This window comes from Natrix helvetica, assembly GCF_964273705.1.
Source record: "Natrix helvetica genome assembly, chromosome: 4".
NCBI classification, from domain to species: Eukaryota; Metazoa; Chordata; class Lepidosauria; order Squamata; family Natricidae; genus Natrix; species Natrix helvetica.
Genome location: NC_138550.1, coordinates 73,318,923 through 73,346,173, shown reverse-complemented (window position 1 = coordinate 73,346,173; position 27,251 = coordinate 73,318,923). Strand labels below are relative to the sequence as shown.

The following is a 27,251-nucleotide window of genomic DNA, read 5'->3' as shown; positions in this document are numbered from 1 at the left end:
ACTTGTGGACTTCAACTCCCAGAATTCCTCCTCCAGTCATGTTGGTTCAGGAACTCTGGCATTGAAGTGTGCAAGTCTTAAAGCTGTCAAGTTACAAGACCCTTGCACCCCTAACCCTTTAGAAAAAAAACCCAGGGGTGTTCAAACGTGACAGCTTTAAGATTTGTGGACTTCAATGCCCAGAACTCCTCCTCTCGCTCTTCATCTTGATGATGTGCAGACGGGTGGGGGGAGGGAGGTGGAACTGGTTCTAAACAGCACTGTGGAACCTCTTCTATAGAAGAGGTTAGAACTGAAAGGAACCCACCCCTGCTTTGAGGTTTTCTAATTGTAGTGTTTCAGAAGTGATTACTTAAATGCTTGAGTCCTTGTCTTCAAGGAAAAAAAAACAATTTAAATTTAATTGGTTAAAAACTCATTCTGCTTAAAAGAGTGAGCATTAATTGTACCTCCGATGATATCACTGCAGGAAGAATCAGTGTGCTAGGCTTTGGTCTGGAGCATCTAATAAATGCAGAAGCCAAAGACAGTATCCTGTAAATCCTACACGGTATTACAGCCAACATATCATTTAATATAAAAAATTGTTCACATTTATATAAAAAGAGAATCATGCAAATATGGTAAAGAAGTAGTGCTTATATTGAATTTAGATCATATTTCATGGGCACAGATTTGGTACTACAACTATGTAATCTACCCAGAATTAAAAAGTACATTTTAGGCTTAGGAGCTGTCTTAAGTCCCAATTTGGAGTACCTTTCCTTTCCTCCATTTTTCAGAGAAACCAACTTAGCTCTCTTTGCAATCAACCCAAATAGTTTTACTCCTTGATAGAACTGGAGAGCTGCCCTTTGCTTTGCTTTTCAGAATAGGGCTTTTTTCTGTTGACTTCCAGGATGTTCCTGAAGTCATGTTCCTCCATTTCCAGGTACATCTTGGAGTAATTACCTCCCCCCCTCCACCCAATCCCTTTTACATGTCTCAAGATAAGGCCTTTTAAATAGGAACAGTATTCTGAAATAGGATTCTGAAATGATTAAACTTTTCTTCTCCTAGCCATAAATTGCTTTATGTGTTATGGGCATGTCCTACTCAGGAAGCAAAGGTACTTTTTTGGCCATCTGGGATGAGTGTGTCAGGAAATGCACTACTGGCAGATCATGGAGTGTCCCTTTAATATAAAGCCAGATTGCGGTAACTGTTAAGAAAAAAATTCTAACAGTAATCAACCAGGGAGCCAATAAATCAGAGAGTGATGGGCTGCCCTTAGCAAATGTGTTCAAATGGGAGCCATCATCACGGATGATTTTGTATGAATTCCAGTACTACATTGGAGGGAGTTGGGGTTGAATTATAGCCACCCTCCTAAACTAACTCAGAAATATGTAAATGACAATGGATTTCATAATCAGTGTTAGTCATTATTCAATGAACAAATGGAAACATTGTTAATTTTAGAAGACTATGTTGAAATTGACTGCCAAGATTTATTTGTAGCATCCATGGCCAATATTACTATGTTACAAGTAGCTTAAAAGGCAATTCAGCTATATGATGCTACATTTATGCAACTTTAAAACTCTGCTACATCAGAGCAAAGAGACTTGCCAAATGTCTCGAAAACACAACACACCATTGTTACTATCCCAACTGTCTGGGATTCACAGGCATTCTGCTTTAGAAGTCCCTGTCTCAGGTATTGGCTGTTGATAGGTTTACTTTTCATGATTTTTTTTCCAATCCCCATTTCCATCATAACCTTGCAGTAATACGTAATCTACCATAGTAGATTATGAAGGACAGTAATACTAGTATCATTCTCTATCTTCCACAGAAGGCAAATAAAGAACAAATTGGAGATTATACTTAGATACTGGGGAAGCTATTCCCAATTTATAAATATAAATAAATAAAATATTTTCAAAATGTTCATTTTGAACATTTTAGAATTGCCTAAGCCGATATTGAGATCAAGGAAAAACAGAAGCCAAAGAATTTTATTAGGCTACATCCTAAAAAAACTTGTTTTTCATTTTCTTCCATGCAAGAATAAAAACTTTTTAAAAATAATAATCAAAGAATAGAAAGTAATACACATTGAAATAGTGCAGCCATTAGTGCCATTAAAAAGTTCCATTTTATTTTTATAATATTTCATCAAGTAGATGTTGCAAGGTATTTCTAAAATGTACCATCCATACATCACCCAGCATTAACATTTCATATATTTTTGTCATTCATTTTTGGTGAACTAATACTGCAAATTTAGATACATCTACACTAATTTAATTCAAATAATAAGGATTCTTTGTTAAATAATTGATCAACCACAAATTATCAATTTCTGTTCTATTTATGCAAGAAATAAAATTTAACATGCTCAGCTGTTAATTCTGCACAGAACAGTGTGTACCTGACTGTTAAGTTAACCATTCAGGAGCTGCTGAATATTTACATCTCACTCTTTTTTATATACCCAAGATATATTTATGCAGAATATATTATGTTGGTTTCAAATAAAGATACTTAAATTCTCAGTATTTTTGCAACAGAATCTTGACTATTCCTTTATTTGTACATGATATGGTGCCTTGTTACTTGAGGGACATCCTGTCTCCCATAACATTTACCAAGTGGGTTTGATCCTGCTGAGTTTGTTTCATTTACAGCCAATAAAAGCAGAAGCCTCTTTGACTAGCCTACCCCACACATCTTTTTTTTAAAAAAGAACCTATCCTTTTAAGGCATTTCCTTTTATTTAGTGCACCAACACTGCCCATCACAGACTGTCTATGCCAAAAATCCTCTTCTAAGAGAGAGGATTTTTTGGAAAGGCCTAAGTCTGCAAAAATTCACTACTGGACTTTCCCCCTTTTCATCCCCCCCCCCCTTCCACATTTGTAGAGTTCTTCTGGGGTACAGAGGTTTAGCCAATTGCAATATAGAATTTCCTTTATGCAAATATCCTTGTTTACACCAGACTGATCACATCCCAATAACACTTATTACGTTATAGAAAAGGAACAAGTGAAGAAAGGACAACTACTTTTCCAGATCATAGCAGAGACAAAATCTGAATGTACTATTTCTCGTTCAGTTTAATTGTTTTGTCACTAAGTTATGCTGATTCCCATGCACTAAAAAAGGAAAGTCAGATTTTCCTTACTAATCAACTACTATAACCCAGTAGATAAAGGGGAAGAAAGATATTGATACTGACATCAGAGTCAATAGACAAGTTGGCACTTTGATTAATTTAGGAATAAAGATGAATAAAATAGGCATTAAAATTGACGTACTAAAATTAAAATATTCTTACAATTAAAACAATTTGGGGGTCTAATATTAAAATACTGTAATATTAAACCCAATATTGTTGCCTACATTAATTCCCTAATCAACTATATCAGAAGTATTATCTCAAACCCGATTCCCCCACTTGAAAACCAACCAACCAACCAACCAACCAATCAATCTAGATATGCAGTAAACACTGTAAAATATGAATTAAAAATCTCCAATTTGGAAGCTAGTTCCTGAATGTTAACAATTCTAATAATTTAGCTATCTTTACAGAAATTTAGAAATTACAGGGAGGTCTATCATTTAAATCTACATCAAAATATGTATTTTCTGAACATTTGTTTATTTTAAAAAATACAAATTGCCACACGCTTGGCATATATCACAATAAATACTCTCTGTGGCCCAGCAATGCAATGAAGCTCCAAGGGGACAGTTCTTAGAGCCTATCCAAAAATTGCTAGTGAGGTAAATTTCCAATTTGAGAGAAACTTTAAATTTATGAGATAAATAATATTAAGTATATTGAATTTTTAATTCAATTCAATCGGTTGATTCTGGAATGGTCCCCCAGCCAAAAGTTAAGTGTGTTTTCTTCAACCAGTCCTCAAGCCACTCCACATTTCTTTTTTATATTGCGTCATCTATGTACAGTTTCCGAAATGTACACTGCATGAGTTGTTTGGATAAACTGGTAGGACATACCGAAGACCAAGAGGAGGGAAAGAACGTGCGTCTCCTGTATTATTTCTTTAAGCATGTCCTTCACATGCTAAATGCAATGCAATGCAGAACTGGCGTAACTCGGCAACAAAGTCTGTGCGTACAAAAGACCACAAGCGCAAGCAACTTTATCTGACTGGACGAGCGCTCACGTCTAGACGCACCTACTCGCTCTTACGCCAGAAGCAAGATGATGCTGAGAGTCCCATGCGAACTCCACGGGCGCCCACGTGCCTGGCATGCAGAGTCCCCGGTATGACGATCCCGAAAGATCGAGGGCGAAGCCCAACTGGGACAGCCTCTTTCTCCGAAAATCTGGCCACGGGCTAGAAATCGAAGGTGGGCAGCTCCCTAACCCTGTAGGAAGGAAGGCGAGTCCGCGCCTTATCTCCACTGCATTTCCGACGACATTCAAGTCCCAGGCTAAGGTCCACCCCGGGAACGACCTCTCGACCACGCCCCCGTCCTTGCTTACGGTCCTGCGCCACTTATAAATCGCTCCAACGCGGGATAAAATAGCTCCTTCCCCGCGTTTGGAGACGTTTGGCGGACTGTGCCTCGTCGCTTTATCTTACCCTCATCTTACCGCCACTATTCTGCGCTGGGACTCACCTCCGGACGACGCAGCAGTATAGGCAGGAGGAAGGTGACCTCCGGCGTCTCCGTCGAATTTGGGACGGCGGCAAGACCTCCGGAAAGCGGCTGTTTTTCCAAGTCCGCCGGCCTGCCTTCCTCCCTCCTCGCTGGCCTCTTACCTAAAACGCCTTGGATACAAATCAAAGCAGCAAGTTTGGGGCGCGGAGGGAAAAGGGGCAGCAGCAACAGACGGCTATTCCACGGAGGGGTTGGCTGTAGACGGCGAGATCTCGCCTCGTGGTGGCGGGAAAAATACACGGAAGATCGGGAAAAGCGGCGGAGAGTAGGAGTCGTACCATCCGCGGTTGCTGCCGCCGCTGCCGGCCCACCATGATGCGGACCGAGACTGAGAGTCGGTGCCAGGCGCTACAGCCCCAGGCGATCGAACAACAGCGGGTCTCTCAAGCTTCTGCTGCCACTGCAATCGCGACTGGGCTGCTTTGACAGAAGGAATTTACAACCCTGCACAGAGAACGGGGGACACCAACACAAAGCTCCCCCCGGGTCCTAAAGAGAGCTGAGATGCGCTACTGCGTACTGCGGAAGAGAAGCCGACAGCCTTTTTCGCGCTCAGTAAGAGGCAGCCCTCCTCCTTCTCAGACCGAGGCGGGGAAGAGTGGACTCTTATGAATCAGTACCAAGTAGCAGCGACACTCGACATACTTGTCGTCTTCAGTGTTTACGCCTACTTTTTTCTTTATTTACTGTCTCAGAACGACTCGAAACAAACAAACGTGATTAAGTGATTACAGGATCATTATGATCATCATTATTAAAACGGTTGTTTGTATTAAATTCACGAAATTTTCAAAACAAATGAATCTAGCAAGTCAAGTCAAAACCAGGAAACAGATGGCCAACCTATGTAAGACAGAGAATAAAGATACAATAAATACGGAAGGCTTATGAATGAAGTAGAATTTGTCTAGGGACTGGATCATCCCAGATAGGCTAATTTGGCTGAAAGGTTATACTGCATATCAAAGCAACTTGGTATTATTTAGTAATAGGTTTAATTGGGAACTGTAAGTTGCCCCTTTGCTGCTGCCATCATGTTACCTATGGCTAAATATAAATCAGGTGTATCTAACCCACAGCCCGTGGGCTGCATGTGGCGCTGGACAGCTAATAATGCAGCTCCACAAGATCATAAACTTATAACATTATTTGTTAAAATACAGAATAACAGAGTTGGAAGGGACTTTGGGGGTCTTCTAGTTTGGCCCCCAGCAGGAGACTTATACCATTCTGGACAAATGGCTATCCAGTCTCTTTAAAAACCGCCAGTGATGGAGCACCCACAACTTTTGGAGGCAGGCCGTTCCACTGATTAATTGTTCTCACTGACAGGAAGTTATTCCTTAGTTCTAGATTGGATCTCTCCTTGATTAGTTTCCATCTGGTACTTCTTGCCCTGCCCTCGGGTGCTTTGGAGAATAGGTCAAGCTCCTGTTTTCTGTGACAACCTCTCAAATATTGGAAGATTGTTATCATGTCACCTCTGGTCCTTCTAGACTAGACAAACACAATTCCTGCAACCATTCTTCATATACTTTAACTTCCAATAATTTTTGTGGCTCTTCTTTGTACTCTTTCTAGATTCTCAACATCTATTTTGTATTGTGGTGACCAAAAATGGATGCAGTATTTCAAGTGTGGTCTTACTGTGTTTCCCCGAAAATATGACAGGGGCTTATTTTCTTTTGCCCCACGAAATATGCCCTTGCGTTTATTATCAGGGAGGGCTTATTGTTTTGGGGCTGCTGGGCAGCTGCTCCCTTGTGAACTGGCTCCCGAAGAGCCGGGCACAGCCTCAGGGGCGAAGCAGCCATGAGGTAACCATGGTCACGAGCAGCCACCCGGCAAATCCCCTCTCCAGCCGGGAAGAGCACCATTCATTGACCTAGGGGGTATCCCTAAGGCGCCAAGCCATGTGGTGCTCTGCCCACCCCTCAGCTCTCGTGGCTTGGCACATTCGGGATACCCCCTAGGTCAGTGCATGGAGCTCTGCCCGGCTGGAGAAGGGGGTTACGCGACAGAGTCTTTCAGCAGCCGGCCCACCATAGAGAGCACTCCTAGAGCGGCCGATGCTGGAAGACTCGGCCCCGAGTTTTGGAGTTTGGAAGTTATGCTTGGAGCGGGGCAGCGGCGGGCAGCAGCAGCCAGCGGTGGTGGCCTGGGAGAGCTGTGCAAGGGCTTGGTGAGGCTGCGGGCAGAACAGGCGGTTGCGCAACCCCCTTCTCCAGCCAGGCAGAGCTCCATGCACTGACCTAGGGGGTATCCCGAATGTGCCAAGCCGCGGGAGCTGAGGGGTGGGCAGAGCACCACATGGCTTGGCGCCTTAGGGATACCCCCTAGGTCAGTGAATGGCGCTTTTCCCGGCTGGAGAGGGGATTTGGCGGGCGGCTGCTCGTGACCATGGTTACCTCATGGCTGCTTCGCCCCTGAGGCTGTGCCCGGCTCTTCAGGAGCCAGTTCACAAGGGAGCAGCCACCTGGCAACTCTCCCCTCTGGCCAGACAGAATGCCACTCCCCAACCTAGCGGTATCCCGAAGGCGGCGAGCAATGTGAGCGCTCCCCCCCTGGTTCCTGCGACTTGGCGCTTTCGGGATAACGCTAGGTTAGTGAGCGGTGCTCTGCCTGGCCGGAGGGGGGAGGGTTGTCCAGGGGGTTTATTTTCGGGGGTGGGCTTATATTTTTGCCCACGTGAAAAATGTGGCAAGGCTTTAGTTTCGGGACAGGTTGTATTTTCGGGGAAACACGGTATCATTGCAGTATAAAGCAGTATTAGCACTTCACATATATATACAAATATGGAGGCGGGGCTGACGTCCGGATGAGATGACATGCAATCTTGTAGCTCCAAGATTGCTGTTGATATCCCTGCTGCTGGACGGTTCTTTTGAACCTAAACCATCCCGTAGAGACGGTGATAGAGGGCCACATTCTGCTGATCGCAGGGATATTGCAAAGTCCCTGTTTGACCCAAGAGTAGCCATTTCTTGATGGCGACAGCGAGGCAGCCATATAGCTGCTGAAATCAGGACAGCTCCTGAACGGAAGAAAAACAGAAACAGTGTCGTTTTGGTGAGATTTTTTTTTTCTTCATTAACATCTGAGAGAACACCCTAAAAGACTAAAAATAAAGTTAAAGTTGAAGACAGAAAGTGGATAAGCGGCGAGATTTGGCCAGAAAGTCAAACAGATTGTTTTTATTTTCTTTCTTTTTAAAGTGGGAATTTTTGTTGACTTTTACAATGCCCGTTACTTTTTAAACTGGATTGGGTTTTTTCCCCTCTTCTTTTTTTCTTTTTCTTTTAAACGCTGGCATAATCATTTTCTTATTGACTAAGACCTCTTTCTCTCTACTTTTCTCTTTGTAATGCTTTATTGTTTTCTTTTTCTTTATGAATTTTTTTAGTCTTTCTTTGAAGGGGGGAGGGGAAGCGTCTAGTGCTAAAAATAAGTAACACTGCCACCTAGAGGCTTTGAAGCATTGTTTTCTTTTTCCCTGCATGTGTGTTTTGAGAAAAAGTCCTTGAGCCAGCTGATAGTGGGGAAAACATTGAAGATTGTTTATTCAGGTGCTTTCCTGGGATATCAGTGAATGGAGGCTGGACTGAAAGGGAGCTTAGCAGTTTAAAGCTATACGTTTGTTGTGACCTTGGAAAAAGAGAACTGACAACTCTGTCTGGAACTTAGCACAAGAACCTCAGTAGTGGCTGTGATTTCTTTTTCTATTTACCTTTATTTTTTCTTTTTCCCACTTCATTGCTTCCCCCTCAGACTTAGTTATTTTTAGCTGATTAGAGGCATTTGGCAGCAGAAGCCTAGCATCTTTTTGCTTTTTTCTTCTTCTCTCTCTTAGCTCAATCTTTCTATTTTTCTTAAAGCAACTGTGTTTCTTCTCCTTTCCTTTTTTTGATAGATACAACTTTTTTTCCTCTCCTTTTCTTTTCTCTTTTTTCTCCCTTTTTCCTTTTGGATTTTTGATTCTGTTTTCATACGATACTGAATTGGATTAATTTAAAGAAGAACCTGAAGATTATAACTGCCCTTTTTTTCTATTACTCTTCCTATTTTTATTGTGACTGATTTGCTAAAATCTTTTCCCTTTCCCCCCCTTTTTTCATTTTTTCTTTTTGCAAACATCTGGAACCAATTGGATTAGGGCTCATAAGAGCCTGAAGATTTTTCCCTTTTCCTCCTTTTTCTGTTATTCTTCCCATTTTTTTGTTTTGTTTTTATTTTAGGATTATTTTGGATTACAAATACTCTCCACATAAACGGATTAAGGAATAGAAGAACCCAAAGATTTTGTACTTCCCAGCCAATAAAGCTCATTAACTTGGTGCAAATGAGTAAAAAGATAACGACCGTCGGCTCTTCAATACCAACTTCCTCTTCGTCAATCCAGACGATGTTGCAGCAGGAAAAAGACAAAGAAGGGACACTACAAATGATTTTGCAAGGGATCCAAAAGATAGAATTAAGAACCAAAAACAGAAAAAACAGATGAGAAAGTTGAGAACATCCACCAAATGATGATGAAATTTGAAGATAGATTCCAGAAAATTGAAGAAAAAGGTGAACAAAGAGACAAAAAATAGGAGATATTGATAATCGATTAAGTGTGGTCGAAAAAGAGAAAAGTGGAATATTAGGATGGGAGATTGACAGATCAGAATTCTACCTCAGATTCCAAAACATAGAAGAAGAAAAGGAAGAGAACTTGGCAGAGATAATGATAGAAATTCTCGCAGGCGCCTTGGAGATAACCAAAGAGAAGATGATGGATGGCATAGATGAGGTGTATCAAGTCTTTATAAGATGTGCAATGAAAAACAAGCTTCCAAGAGAAGTCCACATAAGATTTACTAAGAAAACAATTAGGACACAAATACTACAGATGGCAAGAGACAAAACATTGAAATACAAAGACAAAGAGATTGTGATCCTGTAACAGGTACCAAGAAGACTGAGAGAGATAAGAAGAGAATATCAATTTTTGTCTAAAATTCTACAGAAAAAAGGAGTTAATTATAGGTGGCTGATCCCAGAAGGTTTGATGTTTCTATGGCAAGGACAAAGACATAGAATAGATTCAATTGATAAAGCAGAACTATTCTATGCAGAATACTTTAGAGGGAAAGAGGGAGCAACAGGAAAAGAAGAATCATTAATTGAACTACAAGATAATGGCCAGGCTGCAACTGGAAAAGAAGAAGGTGCAGTAGGCGGTACTGTGGATACTAAAGAACAACAAGAACTGAGATTTACTAGTGCAGTAAACCCTATCTATAAAACATAAACAAGGAGAAAAAAATAATTTCAATAAATATAAATGGACTTAACTCAGTTATTAAAAGAAGGAAAACATTTCATAAATTTGAGAAATTAAAAGTGGACATAATCTGCCTTCAAGAAATATGCATTAAAAAACAACAGGAACAATTATTGATACAACTTAAACTAGGGAAAATATTTACTACATTGCCACAATGCAAGAAAAGAGGAGTGGTTCTGTATATTAAGAGTACAATTTCAGCACAGCAAATCTACACAGATGACGATGGAAGAATCTTAATGGTGGAAATTATGGACAATAATGAGAAAATAATTTTAATAGCAATTTATGCTCCTAAAAAATTACATATGTAAATAATTGAATTGGACTATGTTAATATTTGTACGATGGGAGACTTTAATGGAATTGTAGATCAGAATATGGACTATAAAACACAAAAAACAACAAAACTAAATAGAAAGACTCTTCCTAAATCCTTTTTTTAAATGACTGATGAAATAGACTTAAAAGATATATGGAGAGAAAGAAATCCCAGAAATAGACAATATACCTTTTACTCAAATAGATATTTATCATGGTCCAGATTAGATATGATATGGATCTCAACGGAATTGATTTGTGATGTACAGGAAATTGACATAGAAACAAGTACCTGGGCAGATCACAATCCAATGACAATTAGGTGGCAAGGACAAAGGAGAAGATCTAGATGGACTTTAAATAATACTATATTAAAAGAAAAGGATTTTGTACAGAAAATGGAGAAAGAATTGGCATTCTTCTTCAAAGAAAATAAAAAAGAGGACACATCAATGCAGAATTTTTGGGACACAATGAAGGCCTATGCCAGAGGCTTGATAATAGACTATACAAAATAAAAGAAATATCAAGAAACGGCAAGCTTTTAAAATACTTGATGATGACTACAAGAGACTTGAAAAAGAGCTACAGAAGGCCCCACAAAAAAGGATATTAAAGTAAAAATGGATACAACTAAACATAAAATGGGACTAATGGAAAGGAGGAATTAGCACAAAAAATTAGAAGTGCTAAACAGAATTATTTTGAAAATGCAATAAACCAGGGAGATGGCTAGTGTATAAGAGAGAGAATCAAGAAAAATAATGCAACTAATAGATGACAAAGGGCAAATTTGTTATGGAAACAGAGGGAAGAAAAAATTATACAAGAATACTATGGGAAGTTATATGAACAAGAGAAGATGGAGGAGGAAAAAGTTAAACAGTATGTGCAAAATGCAAATTTACCCCAGATAACTAAAGAAACTGAAATGATGCTAGAAGGTAATATAATGATGATGGAATTAGTTGAAGTCCTTAAAAAACAAAACAATGGAAAAGCTCCAGGTCCAGATGGACTACCAGTGGAATTTTATAAGACTTTACAGGAATAATTGTATCTCCCATTGGTAGAACTTATGAACGAAGCCATGTTAAAGATGAAGATACCCAAATCTTGGTCAGAAGCTTATATAACACTGGTGCCAAAGGAGGACACCGACCCCCAGCAAATTAAGAATTATAGACCAATTTCTCTGCTAAATTCAGATTATAAAATAGTTGCTTCAATACTGGCAGAAAGACTCAAAAGATACTTAAATAACTTTATTCATCCTGATCAAAATGGATTTCTGCCAAAGAGACAAATTAAAGAAAATATGAGAATAATCCTGGACACTTTGGAATATTAAGCACATCCTGAAAAACAAATGGCGCTGATATTCTTAGACGCTCAGAAGGCCTTTGATAATGTGAATTGGCGATTTATGTTCCTACAGTTAGAACAGATGGGCTTTGGCAAGAAATTTATTCAAACCATAAAAACCATATATCACAAACAAACAGCAAAGATAATGATAAATGGAAAATTGACAGATTCCATTGATATTGGGAAAGGGACAAGACAAGGTTGTCCACTATCACCCTTGTTGTTCATGTTAACGTTAGATGTCTTGAATAGAAACATTAGAGAAGATAAAGATATAAAAGGAATGGAAATTAAAGAAGAATATAAATTGCAAGCATTCACAGATGACCTAGTTTTCATTTTAGAGGATCCATTGGAAACCGCACCTAAATTGGTAGAAAAAATAGAGGAATATGGAAAAATAGCAGGTCTGAAAATAAAGACAAAACAAAGATTTTGACAAAGAACATGCTAGCAAGACAAAATAAAGTATTGGTGGAAGCTCTGAAGATTCAGGTCACGAACAAGGTTAAATATTTGGGGATATATTTGACAGCAAGATGTAGTACACTAAAGAGAATAATTATTATTAACTTAAACAACAAATTACGACAGACCTGGCCAAATGGGAAAACTTACAACTATTGCTAATAGGGAGAATATCAACAATCAAGATGAATATACTATCCAGGATTTTATATTTGTTCCAGACAATTCCAATTAGATTAGGGAAAGATTTCTTTGAAGACCTTAATAAAATAGTATTGAAGTACATTTGGCAGGGAAAGAAAGTGAGAATAAAACTTAAACTGTTACAAGATGCTAAAATAAGAGGAGGATTTGGCCTACCTCACTGGGAGTTATATTACCAGGCAACAAGCTTGATGTGGGTTAAGGAATGGATAATGTTAAGAAACTCTAGATTATTGACCTTAGAAGGTCATAACTTGTTGTTGGGTTGGCACGCTTTCTTATGGTATAAGGGAACTAAAACACAGAGGTATTTTAGAAGGCATTACATATGGGAGGCCTTGTTATTAAATTGGGAGAAAATTAAAAGGCAACATTATTTAAAAATCCCAGTCTGGTTATCAACTATTGAAGCATTTTCATATTCAATAATATACTAAAAGGAACGAACAGTTAGATATGGTGAAATATTGAATGCTAAGGGTGAACTTAAATCTATGCAACAATTAGAAGAACAAGGTATAAGAATGAACTGGTTTTCATACATGCAACTACATTTTAGATATGATAAAGATTTTAAAATAGAAGGTTTTTATGATAAAATGACTGACTTGAATAAAATTCTGACAGGTACTGATGAATAGGTGATTAAAAATTATATGGATATTTATAAGAGGTTAAACTAGAAGAAGACCAAATTAAAGAATCTATGATTGCTTGGAGGAAAAATGTTGGTCATGGAATTGATTTAGAGAAATGGCAAAAATTATGGTCACAAAATTATAAAATGACAATGTCAACAGCATATAAAGAAAACTTGTATAACACTTTATCTAATTAAACATATACTAACTGCAGCACGCATAATATATGCACAGTATTGGAAAAAAGAAAATACACCATCAGAGCTAGATATAATCAGAAAAGTGTTGGCCAGTGCAGAAGCAGATAGGCTCACGCTTGAACTTAAAAATAAAGGGGAATCAGAATATTTTGAAGTATGGAATAGATTTTATGATTGGTATAAGACAAGATGACAAGACTGGAACAAATGTATATATTGTGATTGGACAGAAGAATAGACAATGTATTAAGTAGATTAATTGTTAATGGTTGAAACTAGCTGTATATAATGTGAATGTATGGTCACTCCGACTCCGCAGTATTGCATTGTTTTAAATATAAAAATAATAAAAATATATTTTTAAAAAAATTTGTATAAGATGTTTTACAGGTGGCACTTACCCCCCGGCGAGAATAGCAAGAATGTTCAAGGACAAATCAGAAAAATGTTGGAAATGTCATCAGATACCGGGTTCATATTACCATATGTGGTGGACATGTGTAGAAGCTAAAAGATATTGGACTAAAATCCACACTTGGTTGGAAAACATGGGGCTTCCCTTGAGATGCACTCGGAGACTGCAGTTGGTCCAGAATGCAGCCACGCGGGTGATTATGGGGAGTACTAGGTACTCCCATGTAACACCTCTCCTGCGCGAGCTGCACTGGCTTCCTGTGGTCTATCGGGTGCGTTTCAAGGTTTTGATTACGATCTTCAAAGCGCTCCATGGCACAGGACCTAGTTACCTGCGGGATCGCATCCTGCCCCATACATCCCTACGACCAATCCGCTCACACAGAGAGGGACTTATCCGGGTGCCGTCCGCTAAACAGTGTCGGGGGGCGACACCCAGGAGCAGGGCCTTCTCTGTGATGGGCCCAGCCCTGTGGAATGACCTCCCCCTTGACATCAGGATTACTTCCGATCTCCGCTCCTTCCGTGTAAAGCTCAAGACCCACCTTTTTCAATTACCTGGCCTGGCTCAACCGTAGTCCATCCTATTCCTCCTGACAGTCCTTTTTTAAATTTGTAATTTTTAATATGGGATATTTTAATGGCTAATTTTATTGTTGTTATTGTGTTGTATTTATTGATTGTTACCTCCTCCATGTATGTGTATCTTTGTGTATGTGTGTGTGTTTATATGCATATATATATTTGTTTTTTATTGTACGCCGCCCCGAGTCCCTTGTGGAGAGGGAGCGGCTAACAAATTAAATTTATTATTTTATTTTATTATTATTAAAAACTGACTCAGAAACATATAGACTTTAAATTTGAGATTTTTTTATTGGGAATATTACCGGAAATATACAATAGAGATTTGAAATATTTGATTGTAAACATGTTAACGGCAGCTAGAATTGTATTTGCAAAAAATTGGAAAAATGAGAAAATACCAACGCAGGAGGAAGTTTTCGAAAAACAATGGAAGGTGCTGAAATGAGTAAATTGACATTTGAAATTAGAGAACAAGAAGATGAACAACTTTATAAGGTATGGGATTTATTCTACCAGTGGAAATGAAAAACGTTGGAGAATTTTTATAATATAAGAATAATAGAATAATACAGATAACAATACAAAAATGTATGATCATTGAATAGATTTAGGATGATGTAATGAATTGTTATAATATAAATGAATCCAATACCTAGAATATTTCATTCAAAATGAAGGAATAATAATTATAGTCAAATAAATGATGTACAATGATAATAATGTATACATATATACTAGATTGATAATTTGTGATTTTATATAAAATTGAAAGTGAGGACTATGGAAATGATGCACAAAAATTCTGCAACCAAACGACATGCTATATATGATTGAAGAAGGTTCTATGTGTTATGTGTTGTCTGTCTTTGTCTGTCCAAAAAAGAAAAATATTCTTTTTTTAAAAAAGAGAGAGAAGGAAAAGGAACAAGAAATGATATTCAACGATTTTTGGGTTTATGGAAATACCACCCCAAGAAAATATTAATTAAGAGCTGGAAGAGACACCTGCAACAATTAAAAAAGAACGGAAGAGAGGAGGAGAGGAAATGAGAGGAAAAGGAGGGAAGAGAGAGGTGATGAGAGGAAGATGGAAGGGAGAAGGAGAGAGGGTAGGAAGGAGAAGGGGTAGAGAGAAGTAGAGGAGAGGCAAGGGAAGAAGGAAGGGAAAGGAGAGGAGGAGGAAAGAAGAAAGTAGAGAAGTGAGGGAGGGAGAGAAAGGAAGATGAGAGGAAGAGGAGGGAAGGAAGATAGAGAGAAGGAGAGGAAGATGGAAGATGATTCATAACTGGCTGACCAACCACACTCAACGTGTAGTCCTCAATGGAACTACATCTACATGGAGGGAGGTATGCAGTGGAGTACCCCAAGGCTCTGTTTTGGGCCCAGTACTCTTCAACATCTTCATCAATGATTTGGATGAGGGAATAAATGGGGAACTCATCAAATTTGCAGATGACACCAGGCTGGCAAGAATAACCAACACTCCAGAAGATAGGCTAAAGATACAGAAGGATCTTGACAAACTTGAACATTGGGCACTATCTAATAAAATGAAATTCAATGATGAAAAGAATAAGGTTCTACATTTAGGCAACAAAAACGAAATGCACAGGTACAGTATAGGTGGTACCTTGCTCAACAGTAGTAACTGTGAAAGGGATCTTGGCTTTCTAGTGGACAACCATTTAAATATGAGCCAGCAGTGTCCAGCAGCTGCCAAAAAAGCCAACAGTTCTAGGCTGCATCAACAGAGGGATAGAATACAAACTGATGCTAGGAAGACTGAAATGGTGGAGATGGAGAACTATAACCTACTATATCAATGGTTCTCAACTTATGGTCTGCAGATCTGGGGGGGGGGGGCATAATGTCATCACGGATGGCCTGCAAAAGCTTGAAGATACAGTATATTATGATTTAAATTTGGGTTAAGTTTTGGGAGTCCACAAATATATTTAAAGGGAATCTGTGATGAGAACCACTGCTCTAAATAGTATGAATGGTATCTCTAAATCATATAGAACAAGGCAGAAATGCCCACCCAATATTTTCTAGTTCCCAGTCTGCCAAGCACTCAAAATTATCAGTCATGTAGGCTTAGGAAGCTTGAAAACCTTCCACCATTGTTACTTTCTGCCACTAATTCAGTAATAAATGTTATGTATAAATGTAGTCTCCACGTACATAAAATTGTCACCTTGCAACTGCAGAAGCAAACTATATCAAAATATTATAACATTTGCACAATGTATACTTGTAGCCATTCTTTAACAATGTGTATTCTGACAACATTTTTACTTTTTATTAATTTATTTATATGCAGTACAGTATTGCTATCATCGCAATTTGTAATTTTGCTAATATTACTAATATTAGAGCATTTATTTTAGTTATCTAAACCACTCTAGTGTATTTTTAATTCCATTACTCTACTGGTAGCTTTTTGGTTAGCCCTCTTCCCTTACTTCTAAAACAATCTTTATTTCCATCAAAAACACTCAGTAGACAGAGAATTAAATATGACTAATTATATTAACTCGATTCATCAATCATACCAGGCTAAGCAATCTTGATGAGATAAAGCTGAAACATTCTACAGAAATCTTACTTTGCTGTTCATTTCAGGGAAAATTCTACTTTGGGAATTTGGCCAATATGTTACCGGCCAGCAAATCAGATCAACTTCTCTTGTCAAGTCAGATTGGAAGGACTTGATTAAACAACACTGAAGCCCTTCATGACTATCATACTCTATTAGTCATTGCAGGGCAGAAGTCAGTTTAATGGATGCCTCTATTAATGCAAGCTCCAACAGTGGCTCTTGGATCAGATATGCAGTTGGCCTGTAGATTAGTCCTCTCTGTATCGCCCAAGAAGACTCTCCCCCGCTTGAGGTGAATGGAGTAATGAGGGAAGGGTTTGCTGGATATTTTTCCTTTTCTTTTTTCCCCTTGAATTCCTGCAAAGCTGGTTTCAACTCAAAAAATATATGCACATACCAGGTTATGAGGTGTTATCTTGCAGGACTAAAGAAGGATTTCAATATATCCAAATATCTAGATATAGTAAGAAACACATATAGTGCAATTGAATGTTCATTTAAGCTCATTATGACCAAAGCTTTATCTAATCTCTTTTAAAGCTATGTTTCAATGAGGCCATCCCCATTTTAGGTGAGCAGCATACTCATTGTTCCTTCTATATTTTTATTGTTATTTTTTAAAAAGTAAATCCTAATTCTTTTTTCTCAGCCCCAGTACTCACCCACTCCTTTGCTATTATGTGTTTCTAATTATAACAGACATTTTAGTGAGGCTTATATCTTGGATATTAATGTGATAACATACCTTAGAACTTACCTAGGCCTCTACAAATTGACTACCAGACACTGACCTAAGGAATTTTCTATTAACAGAAAGGGGAAAGTATTTTCCTTCTTTTTTAGTCCTGCTCTAATAGGCTTGGTTGAGGGGAAGACAGTGGAAAGCAATATAACAGCTGCATCACATTGAGTTGTTCTGCTCGGTGGAAGAAGATATTTATGAATTTTTGAAACTGTGCCAAACATTCACATCTTTCTCATCAGCCAAGCAAACCAAACTCCTGAATCAATCTTAACTAGAGAGAAAACCCACACAAAATTAATGCACACGCAAATCTTTAGAAAGGGGACAAAAGCTATTTTTTGTATTTCTTTGACTCCATGATGAATTTCAGTATACAAATGCTCACAGAATGCACTTTATTTTTAAAACAAAATCGCATTTACAATATGCTTTTTCATGTCTGACAAATTACATATTTTAGCTATGTATGAATAATTTACTGTATCAGGATATAATGACTGTAAGGTAAAGGTTAAGGTTCCGCTCACAATATGTGCTAGTCTTTCCCGACTCTAGAGGGCGGTGCTCATCTCTGTTTCAAAGCCAAAGAGACAGTGCTGTCCGAAGACGTCTCCGTGGTCATGTGGCTGACATGACTAAATGCTGAAGGTGCACAGAGTGCTGTTACCTTCCCACCAAAGGTGGTCCCTATTTTTCTACTTGCATTTTTACATGCTTTCAAACTGCTAGGTTGGCAGAACCTGGGACAAGTAACAGGAGCTCACTCCGTTATGCAGTACTAGGGATTCGAACTGCCGAACTGCGGACCTTTCTTCTTTTTTTTTTGCATATTAAGTTTTCTATTTTTCCATTTTCGTAGCATATAATCACATGTATACCATTACATAGCCAACATCATATTGTATTATTAAATGTTTACATCAATTCACTTTACTATCAACTCCCAAAAACAATTATTGGCTTGTCTGCGCTCCATACACCATATTTGTACCTTTTCCATCACTTTCTTCTCCTTCTCTCCTCCCCCTCCCTACCTCCTTTCTTCCCTCTGTCATCCTTCTCTACTTCCCCTTCCTCTCTCCTTCTCCTCTCTCCCCTTTCCACTCCTCCTTTCTCTCCTCCTCTCCCCCCCTGCCCTCTCTTCTATCACTCTCTTTTTCCTTTATCTCTCTCCGCTACTTCACACTCTTCATCTCATTTACTTGGTGTATTTCAGCTTCTGAGCGAGCTCCATTTTATGTTGATGGTATTTATAATTCCTTTTCAGTATACATATTTAATTTGACATATATCTTCCTCCTTCTCTTTTTTTAAAAAGGAGAACAAAAAAGTATACATATATAGTCATTGTGCTTTTAAAAACCCCACCACCATCTATTTTTCGCCGAGATGGAGACCTGGTTACAATTCCCAGCTATTCTCCTCATTATATTTATATAATTATACATCCTTACACGTCTCCAATTTGTGATTCTGTCTTTAAATCTCAATAGTTTCCCATTGTAAGTATATTTCATATTCCCTCTCCATTTTTCCATATCTTGGATTAGATTACCCTTAATTGTCTATAAATAGCAATCCTTGCTGTTCAATGTTCATTACAATTCCCTTAGTCTACTATATAGAAAAACAAATGGTACACATCTCACTTTATTCATCATCTTAAAGGTTCGATATATCCATGCTTCATATATTTTAACCCATGCTTAATTGTCCTTCTATTGTCATATTCAATCGATTAGCAACTCAGTTTAATTATCATGTAAAAAAGTGAATCACAAACCTCTGCTTTACAATCTCCCCATATCAGTTTGATATTTATTCATATTCCATGTCTTTTGACCTTTATTTAGTTATCTTTCCATTATCATATTCAATCAGTTAGCAACTCCATTTTATTGTCATATTTAGGAATAAACCCCTTATCTTAACTTTATATTTTCCCATATAACAATTTCTAGTAGTCTGATTTTTTCCTAGTAAATCTTTTGTCCCACTTCTCTGTTCCTGCCTTCTCCTTTTTCTTTGTTTTGACACCCTCTTCAATTTTCCCCATACCACTGTCTTTTATATTTCTCTTTGTTGGGGCATAATCTCCTAATTCAATTTTTCTTATGCCACTGTCAACCTCCAAAACATCTTTTTTCTGCTTTTTATTCCCTTTTGTTGGGATACATCCCACTTTACCATTTTCCTTATACTACTGTCAAGCCCAATGGAATTTTTTGTCTGCTTTTTATTTCCCACCGTTTCTACCCCTTCATTATCTTTCCCCCCTTCTTCTTTCCCCTCTTCTTTAAATCCCTGCTTCTCTGGATTCAGATTTCTATTTAGGCTTAATTTTAATGATTTTAATGGTTTATGCATATTTCTTATAATTTCACATAGTTCTTCAAATTCCCAGCTTTCCATGATGTCCAGTTCCAAAGTTACAGTTAGTTATACAGTTCTTCTTTCAGAGTTCTGGTCCACCTTAAATTTATCTACTTTAGCTGCTATGGGGAAGAGCGATGGGAGCCATCTTGGTCTTTTGTTCTTCCTTAAATGTCCAATTCCAAAATTGCAGTTAGTTATGTAGATCTTATTGTGAGGTTCTGGTCCACCTTAAATTTAGCTAATTCAGTTTTTATAAAATGGAAGAGAAGCTGCAGCCATCTTGATCTCTTTGCCTCCTGCTTTTCCAACTTCTGATTTATGACAGTTGGTTAATTAAAACTACCCCCACACTCAAGATTAGGTTATCAGTGAGAAATTAGTGCTTTTTTTATGTTATATATTTAGTTGATTAGGGAACATCGGTACAGTACAATGCAAATATTGTATCAATATTTCAAGTACATGTAATTTTTTTTATTAAAAGAGTTTTGTACAAACAATTTTTCCCCCTTTTCACCCCCCCCACCATACAATATAAATCTCATACAAATGCTATACCCCCCCCAAACCCCCCACAAAAATTTCACTTTCAAACATTATACCAAATACTTTGCCCCCTCCTCTCCCCCCATCTTAAAATAGATTACTCGTAACCCCTCTCCTCCCAACAAACACAATATAAATTTCTCTTAGATTAATAATAACACATTGATCCCATTTTCTAGGCTAATTTAACATCTATAACTCTTAGTATAAATTTCTCCTAGCATAACAATGTTTCATTAATCCCATCTTCTAATTTATTCATACATATATATTACCCCACCCTCCACCCTAACCCTCCCCCACCTCCCACACAAACCCACCCCCCTGACTTCCGCTGTATACCACTCTAACAATTCCAAACATCCCATATACTATTTACTCTAATCATCTATTGGTCTAAACATTCTTACCTAAAGGCTACATAATAACTCCTAGTCTGGTATTTATTCTGTATATAGTCAATCCATTTTGCCCATTCCTGTGTGTAATCCTCCTGTTTCTGAGCTTTTAAGAAAGCTGAAATGGCAAATTAGTGCTTTTTTCTTGATTTTTCTCCCAAATTGGAGTTGCTTAAGATATATTAGTTGGAAGAAGATCAGACGAAATCCCGCAGAATGTTTGGTTTTTATTTCTGATCGAAAACCAAATTTAGGGTTTATATTTAAGTGGGTTTGTCACTTCTCTGCTTTCACCCTTTCTGTCCGAATTATTTCAAAGAAATAGCTTTTTTTTTGGGAGGGGGCTGGTGTTTCAACCCTCCATTTTCACTTTCTTTCCTTTTGCCAAAATTCAGATCTGTCTATTAATATTATTTGTACTCTCAAGATTCTTTGCATTTTCCAAGTTTCGATTTATGACTATGGGTTAAATAAATATTCTTACCGGTCTTTCATCTCGTCTCCTGTATGCTCCTGTTCAGTGCTTTGGCTGGAAGCCAGCTTCTGTGCAGCCAAGCTGCTGCCCCTGCTCCAATTCAGAGGGCAAATCTCCGACCTGCAAGGGACCTGTTGTTTCCCTCTGGGTCTGATGAGATGCTGTCCCTTCTTTGCCCCCCCTCCAGGGGGGTTCTGATCCAAAAAGGACCTTGGAACAGATTTGTCAGACAGGGTTCATGTAAAGCTCTTGAGAGCTCACAACCCCCACATCTGTTCAGCTGGAGAACTTCCGGTCGACTCCAACTGCTGACCTTTCTGACAAGCTCAGTGTCTAGTCATCCCATATAGTACTCTGAAATACATTTAAACAAATTAAAATGTCTAAATACAAATATTGTATATACATCTTCTCTAGAATTATTTGTCGCCAAACTGGCCCTTCGGATTTCCCAATAGAGCATTTATTTTTGCTACAACTGAGTCCATGTATTTTGTTACTACTCATCCTGTTTTCAAGGGAGGTAGGACTTTATTTAATATGATAGTATGAGTCTAATTATTTGTGCTTCAAATGAGAACTCTGGATTGATGAGAACTCTTGGCTACCCTGTGCTAATCTTAGAAGCCATTTCCATTATCAAAGTTCAAAAGCATCCGTACTTTTCTATCTTAGCTCTTCAAAATCCAATTTTTGCTTCTATAGCATGTCAAAGGGCAAAACTATTGCATGCACAATTCAAATTTTTGTACATATAGATAAGAACAATCCCTGAATATCTTTTCAGAGACCATTATTGCTACCCTACCAGGCTTCTTTATTGCTTTACAAGCTTCTCTTACAGCTAATAGTTCATCAACAGCTACCAGTTCATCAGTATTGGTTGCTATATATCTTGTCATTAGTTTGACCTTAATCAAATCCAATTATTTCACTGTGCTCTTGACTTTCATTACTAGAGTTTGCAGATTCTTTGCATCTTCAGCTATCAGAGTAACGTCATCAGCATAGTGCAGAATATTTAGTTTTCCTCCAGCTTTAAAATCATATTCATATTCCAATCTAGCGTCGCTTAATGTAAATTCAGCATAAAGGTTAAATAAAAAGAAGAGGTTACAGATAATTGTCTATTTATGACCACAATTGAGCCCAAAATTTCAGTTGTTAAGTGAGACATTTGTTAAGTAATTTTTGTCCCATTTTACAACTTTTCTTACCACAAGTAACCAAAGTTTGTTAAGTGAATTGTTGCAGTTCTTAAGTTAGTAACATGGTTGTTAAGTGAATCTGGCTTCCCCATTGACTTTGCTTGTCAGAAGGTCACAAAATGGGATCATGCGACCCCAGCACACTGCAACCATCATAAATATGAGTGCAGTTGCCAAGCGCCTGATACTTTGATCACATGACGATGGGGATGCTACAAGAGTTATAAGTGTGAAAAGCAGCAGAAGTCACTTTTTTCAGTGCCATTGTAACTTCAAGCAATCACTAAATGAATTGTTGTAAGTCAAGGACTACCTATACACAGCCGTGTTTCACTCCCTTGCTGACCTGGAGACGATGTGTTCCATTGTAACTTTCTTGGACCAGTGATGCCTAGGGAATTCTAAGTTCACCCATTTTAAAGTTGCCAGGTTTGAAAAACAATGGTGTGAACCAGTGACGTGCAGTCAGGGGAGGCAGGGGAGGCAGAGCCTCACCGCTCTCATCATGAAAATAAAAAAAAAAAATACTCCGGGAAGCCGCGAAAGTCGCTGGGAGAGGTGCGCGGCTTGGTTTAGCCTCTCTGGACATCGCAGCAGCAGTCCCAAGTGCACCGATCTCGCCATTTTTTGCATCGGGCGAGCCCGGGATCCTTGCAAGGGGAATGGGACATGTGCAGGAGACTCCTCAGCTCCAGCCTCAGATCAGCACAGCCGCGGTACCCTTCATGTTGGCTCAGGAAGGAGAGGAATGGGACCACATGTGCAGGGGAAGGGGACCGCGGCTCGCGCTGATCTGGGGCTGGCGGTGAGGAGCCTCCTGCACAAGTGATCCCATTCCCCTTGCAAGGATCCTGGGCTCGCCCAATGCAAAAAAAATGCCTAGGTAACATCAGCAGTGCTAGAAGGGAGTGGGGGAGAAGGAAAAAGGAGAAGTTTTTCTTCTCAGAAATGTCTTCTCAGTGGAGCTGTGGCAGCCTGCCTGTCCCTTTCTGGCATTTCTGAGAAGAGAAACTTCTCCGGTTGGGCTGCGCCCGTGCAATCGGAGCAACCACGTAGTTTGATGACGTCACCAGCCTCACCAGCCATAAACCTCACCGCACATCACTGGTGTGAACTGATTTCTTCCAATCTGTTGGTCATTATGTTAGCCTCCATATTTGTTAGCATAATTTGGTTAGAATCTTTATTGATTCTTCTGCTGCTTGCTACGCATCTAAAGAGGGTCTTCGCTACCCCTTGTTTGCCCCCAGGGTTCCAACCCCAGGCATTGACCCCTACCATTTCGCCTCCACTGAAAGGAACCTAGCTGTTCACCCTGAGCAATGGGACCCAGCCTCTTTAGTCCCAGAACCTTCGTCACGGGCCATTCGGAGAAATACTGCTCACCCCAGCTTTTGGGGCTCAAGAGACAGTTGGCCACCAGCCAATCAGAGGAAGGGAAGGGAGAAAGAGAGAGAGGGAGGGAGATAGTGTTCCATGTCGAGTTTCCTCTCTGGGGTTTGTTTCTCTGCCCAGTCGCCTCGGTCCAAGCTAGAAAAATGTGACAGGACAACACAACGTTGAAAAGACAGAAGGTTTATTGGCTCCATTACTTTGATTCAATCAATTATTATTATTTTCCCCAACAGGTCTGCACCTCCAAACCCCAACCCGGTTGTTTTAAACTTTACTGTGGCCCTTGTGTTGTATTGTCATATTTTTTTTTGGGGGGGGGGAATCCAAAGACTTTTCCAGCAAGTTGGTGGTGGTGGAATCCAAAGGCTTTTCAAGAAAGTGTTTCCAGTGGGGGGGGGTAATGCAACCTCCACACCCCAATCCAGTTTTGTTTAACTTTCCTGTGGCCCTTGTGTTGTCCTGTCACATTTCAGGGGGGGGGGATGCAAACGGTTTTCTAGCTTGGACTGAGGCGACTGGGTGAAGAAACAAACCAGATCCCCACAAAGAATTTAATATATAGCTGGGCATTTGCAATAAAGAATTTAGATTGTTCTACCTCTATTAAGATTAAATTGTAATAGGTTGTATTACATGATTAACAACTTGGCTCTGCAAATTCTGTAGCAGCTGGAATGCGGTTATTGTTGTTATGGTTAGCAAAACATAACATTTCATTTGCAAGTTTATCGCTCTTAGGAATAATCTCCCTTTGCTGATGATTCCAAATTGCCAATGCTTATAAAGATGTGCTCCAATGTTTAAGGACCTTAATTTAATAGATACTAAAACTGCAATTTCCCCCAAAGTGGCAATGGTTTGGGGGGGGGTGGGGTTAGAGAAAAAAACACCAGTTCCATTTCTTATAGCTAATAACTCCTTTCTGTAGTAAAGGACAGGACATAAGGACTGCATTTCAAGTCCATGTATGTGAAGGAAATAATTGTTGCATGCTGCATTGTCTACATATTGAGAGAGATAGTGTTGCATATTGCATAGGAAGGTAAAAAGCATGCTTGGATCAGCATATTGATATAAAAATACAAAAGGATAAGCATTAAAATGCAACTTTATTTTAGTCCATAAAACCATGAATAATGGCAAAACGGCACTCCAAAGCACAATAGTGAAGTAGCATCACATTGTTTTTATGTTGTTTCATAATAGCAAAAATAGGTGCTAATCAATGGAAGAAGCAATCATTCCCCCCCCCCACCAGAACCTAGTTCTAGGATTGCCTTAAAGCTCCCCTTTAAATCAATTAAAAACATATATAGTTTGCATAGGCAACAAGCCCTATAATCTGATTTTTTAAATCAGATTATGATGGATAAAAGTCTCAAGCACTATCCACTAGCTTTTTATAGAGGTGCCTATCATTGAGCTTGCTAATTGCACTTAACAGGCTGATGGGCAAATCTTTCCTATCTCCTTTTTTTGCAATTACTGGAGTCAATACAGTAGTAATTGGAATAATGAATCTATTCTGGTTTTCAGCATCTGGAAAGAAGAGGCTATACATGAAAACAGCAATATCACATGTCCATATTTATCTTCAGCATTTCGGCTAGGATCAGGTTATTTTCAACTGCTTTACTATTTTTGAATTGTGAGATAAACTGGGCTATCTCAAGAGACAACACTAGGGCAGAGGGTAGTGGCATTTTATTACATACTTTGAAAAAAATCCTCTGAAGAGAAAATAGTCTGATTGTGGCTGTAATAATACTGTGTTTCCCCAAAAATAAGACAGGGTCTTATTTTCTTTTGACCCATGAAATATGGCCCTAGCCTTATTATAGGGGGAGGGCTTATTATTTTCTGGGGCAGACGAGAAGCGAGGCACGCCTTTTACCTTTCCAGCTCGGTTGCGTTCCTCACCATTGTGTCCAGGGAAGCCCCTGTAAAAAAAAATGTGGCATGGCCTTAGTTTCAGGACAAGTCGTATTTTCGGGGAAACACGGTATGTGGCTTTGCTTTATTATAAAATCTACTAAACTGCCCATAAACATTGATTAGGTGTCTCTTCTCTGATGATGAGACATCTCTCTGCATCTTTCCCTATTTGAATTTTTGACAATTCAAAAATTGTCAATCTTTTCCTAATCTATATTTTCATATAATTTTCTGTTTGGTAAAATGTATGGTGAAAATATAAAACTAGGGCTTTTCCATCCCTATTCCATTTCTTCTTTTTACTATACACAGCCCCTTAACATAGTGCTTTTTGATCATTTGTTATAATACTACTGCTTTTTAAATATACTCTATTTTTTCTTGAAAGTTATCTGCCATTATTTGTCAAGATGACTTTTTTCACACACACACAAAGTTTTCAAGGAATTTTGCACTCCACTTTACCTTTAATCCCACCAGTAATTTAAAAATTTAAATTAGTAATTTAAAAACTCATTTCCCCTCTCATCACAAGGTATTGCAAGCTGCCATAGAATTATTTAGCTTCCTCTTCTTCTGTATCTGGGGTTAGAGCATACCGTTGGATCACACTAATATTGATTAGTTTAAACTGAGATTATATTCAGTTTTTGAGGTTGTTGTACCCAATATTCTTTAATACTCTGTGCTTCACTTGACCAGTGGTGGGTTGCGGCCGGTATGCCTTGGTATGGGCGTACTGGTGCCTGCTGGGAGCACCAGGTACCCTTCGGTACGGTGCTTCAGAGGGTCCACCCGCCCACCCCCCTTACCAGTATTTGACCCAACTGGGGCATTTGCACAAGCACATGGAGCGTATGGTGCCTGCGCAATGCTCCATCGAGCAGCTGGAGTGGGTGTGCACGTGCGCACAGTGCACTGCACATGGTGGACACCCGGCCCCGTCGCAGCGTACCGGTTGCAACGGGATCCGGAACCCACCACTCCACTTGACTATAATCCATTAATAAGCTATATTACTGATTATATTTCTAATCCCTGGAATTGAAATTGAATTTCTTTTTTTTAATAAAAATTTTATTAGTTTTTATGCATATATGGGGAAAAGATAAGGGGATATACAAAACATTTTGGCAGCTCCCACACTACTGATAGAAATCCATCCAAACTCACAATTTTTACAATCTTAAAAACAAAATATAAAAGACAAGCAGAAAGCCAGGTCTTATTCTATATTGTCAACCATGTGTTCATTCGTTTTCCTTTGTCACTTTCTAGAGTGTCACCAATTGTTGTTATTTCAAATACTTTTATTTTTGTGATCTGAGCCTTTTCGATGTTGCTCCTTCCTCCCT

At 38.8% G+C, this 27,251-nt stretch overlaps 1 protein-coding gene across 4 annotated transcripts in view; it reads right to left on the bottom strand.

Moving 5' to 3' along the window:
• SYNDIG1 (synapse differentiation inducing 1) overlaps window positions 1-27,251 on the bottom strand; it is an 83,443-nt gene that overhangs the window by 22,495 nt on the left and 33,697 nt on the right. For 2 of the 4 annotated variants that reach the window (XM_081951832.1, XM_081951835.1), the window contains exon 1: window positions 4,642-5,170. The exons of 1 other annotated variant lie outside the window; for it this stretch is intronic. The gene's annotated coding sequence lies outside the window, so the exon portion shown is untranslated. Of the gene's footprint in view, window positions 1-4,641; window positions 5,171-27,251 lie in introns of those variants that run through there. One more of the 4 variants, XM_081951833.1, reaches the window with a different exon arrangement.